Source organism: Salvelinus sp. IW2-2015, linkage group LG25 (genome assembly GCF_002910315.2).
Source record: "Salvelinus sp. IW2-2015 linkage group LG25, ASM291031v2, whole genome shotgun sequence".
Taxonomy (NCBI): Eukaryota; Metazoa; Chordata; class Actinopteri; order Salmoniformes; family Salmonidae; genus Salvelinus; species Salvelinus sp. IW2-2015.
The window spans coordinates 17,010,763-17,014,164 of NC_036865.1; positions in this window are offsets into that span (position 1 = coordinate 17,010,763).

Here is a 3,402-nt window from a genome sequence, read left to right on the forward strand (position 1 = left end):
TAAAAACATGTATTTTTATTTTTTATAAATTAGCCTTGGTTTCTCAAAGGACTGCCTCGCCTGATTCACCAACTACTTCTCAGATAGAGTGCAGTGTGTCAAATCGGAGGGCCTGTTGTCCGGACCTCTGGCAGTCTCTATGGGGGTGCCACAGGGTTAAATTCTCTGGCAGACTCTTTTCTCTGTATATATCAATGATGTCGCTCTTGCTGATCCACCTCTACGCAGACGACACCATTCTGTATACATCCGGCCCTTCTTTGGACACCGTGTTAACAAACCTCCAAACGAGCTTCAATGCCATACAACACTCCTTCCATGGCCTCCAACTGATTTTAAATGCTAGTAAAACTAAATGCATGCTCTTCAACCGATTGCTGCCTGCACTCGCCCGCCCAACTAGCATCACCACTCTGGACAGTTCTGACTTATAATATGTGGACAACTACAAATACCTAGGTGTCTGGTTAGACTGTAAACTCTCCTTCCAGACTCACATTAAGCATCTCCAATCCGAAAAAACAGATATTGCCCATTCCAACAAGCCTCCTTCACTCATGCTGCCAAACATACCCCCCCCCCCCCTAAAACTGACTATCATACCGATCCTTGACTTCGGCGATGTCATTTACAAAATAGCCTCCAACACTACTCGGCAAATTGGATGCAGTCTATCACAGTGCCATCTGTTTTGTCACAAAGCCCCATATACTACCACACCACTGCGACCTGTATGCCCTCGTTGGCTGGCCCTCACTACATATTCGTCGCCAAACCCACTGGCTCCAGGTCATCTGCTAGGTAGGTAAAGCCCCGCCTTATCTCAACTCACTGGTCACCATAGCAGCACCCACCCGTAGCACGCGCTCCAGCAGGTATATTTCACTGGTCATCCCCAAAGCCAACACTTCCTTTGGCCGCCTTTCCTTCCAGTTCTCTGCTGCCAATGACTGGAACGAATTACAAAAATCACTGAAGCTGGAATCTTATATCTCCCTCTCTAACTTTAAGCATCAGCTGTCAGAGCAGCTTACCTGTACACAGCCAATCTGTAAATAGCATACCCAACTACCTCATCCCCATATTGTTATTTATCCTCTTGCTCTTTTGCACCCAAGTATCTCTACTTGCACATCATCATCTACACATCTATCACTCCAGTGTTAATGCTACATTGTAATTAGTTCGCATCTATGGCCTATTTAATGCCTTACATGCCTACTCTTCTAAATTTGCACACACTATACATATATTTTTGTATTGTGTTACTGACTGTACGTTTGTTTATGTGTAACTCTGTGTTGTTGTTTTTGCCGCTCTGCTTTGCTTTATCTTGGCCAGGTCGCAGTTGTAAATGAGAACTTGTTTTCAACTGGCCTACCTGGTTAAATAAAGGTGAAATATATTTATTTTTTAAATTGACGACAACCCATGTCTCTCAACTCAGTAGAAATGGCTGAGAGTGAAGTTCCATTATTGGCCTATTCAAGAAATGTTCCTTTATTCTTGCATTGGGACACATTCTCCACGTTTTATTTGTTCTGGTCCCCTTATTTACCAGCAAAGGAAAAATGAATAATTTTGATAAAAATGTTTAGTGCTTCAAGTGTTTCATCCCAAGCCATAATATGCTAATGTAAACATTTCAGTTTCACCTAGGGATGTAAATCTGAGAGAGGCATTTGACAGCACTCTTCCTTTCTTCTGAGCCTTGGAAGAGTGGAAAATTAACTGGAAAAACAAGTGGAAGACACAGAATAGCATTGGCTACTGAACCTCAACAGAGTCCCCTTACAATTTGCGAATACATTTCCCATGTTCTCTGTTACCAACAAAATGGGATCACTTTCCAGTCTCAGCACGTACAGTGGCCTTCCAGGCACAAACAGTACCCCTGGGACCACAATGAACAGTTAAGAACTGACAGTCATCACCACGGACAAGCTATTTGCATAAAACACACACTCACTAGCCAGCCCTTGGCGGATCAATAAGTGGAGTGGAAGAGAGATGAAGAGAGATATTTTTCTCCAGTTCGACTTTGCGTTGTCCACTCTTTAAGTCAGTTTTATCTGGGCTTCAGGCTGATGGTGAGAACTTAAGGCTGTTTCTGGGAGTGAGAGAGCAGAGCTACATGTGCATTCCGTAGTGTGGCATAGTCAGGCTTATGAACAGGGGGAGCCAGGAGGGAAACAGACAATTAAATCAATAAGACAGCAGTCAGCAGATTACCATTCTGCCTCCCCCTCAGCTCTTTGCAAGAAAAACTTAATTTGGAACGCTTTCTGCAGGTTGCTTACACAAGCAAAGCACAGGGAAACTTTTAGTCACAAGCAAAGCACAGGGAAACTTTTAGTCACACTGGCTGAAGTTGTGCTGAGAGCTCTCCCAGCAGCCACCTGTGGTGCCTTAGGAAACACTGCATCTTTTTTATGGTAGCGATGCTGTAGTTTTTCCAGCAGAGAAAAACAACCCACAAAGGTGGCGGATTGTATTGTTTTGAAGATCCTTTCCAATCACTTATCCCCCTCTTGATATGCACACCACATTTCATTTCACTATATCTAAAGCGTGTATCACAGCCAACTGAATAGAGTTCAAGTATTTCACAGACGTTAGTGCATCTCAGAAGCACGAATCCCTGACTGAATAACAGACATGCCAGTGCACTGACCATGACTGCAGAGAAAAAGAATAGAACACTTGCATCAATCAAGAAATCAAAGCCAGATAGGCTTTGATACAGGCGTTGTGTTTCTTGCTAGTATACCATGCAAATTCCAATAACACGATAACAAGACTGAGAATAAGTTGGACAATCAATATACATTTTGAGTGTATTATATTTTGGAATTACTATCGTTGGCTGCAAGTCAAGTTATCTCTGTGAGGTCAGAAATCAGCAGTAGGTCATGCAGTTGGATGAAATTAATTAATCTCTCTCTCTCATCTCTTTCTCTCTCATTCCCTTTCATTATGTCTCTCTCTCATCTCTTTCTCTCTCATCTCTCTCATTCTCTCTCATTCTCTCTCTCTCATCTATTTTTCTCTCATCTCGCTCGCATTCTCTCTATGTACTCTCAATTCTCCTCCCTGACTCCCCCTTCCCTCTATATTGCTCTCACACATACTATTGCTGCCTCAACTCATCTCTCTCCCCACCGTTTCCTCTCCCTCTTTTCCTTCCATCCCCCTCTGCCTCTTCTCCTCTCCTCTCACAAACAGGGTGTCAGATATCTAAAAGTAACGGGGGCAGGAGGCATCCAATTAAAAACACAATGCATTATTATTTCAGAGCCTTCCCCCCCGCCATCTGGGAAGCACATCGGATGATATAACAGCTCTGTGACAGCTAGTCTCACCAGCCCCTACGCCACTACGCCAGCTCAGAGGACATGATAA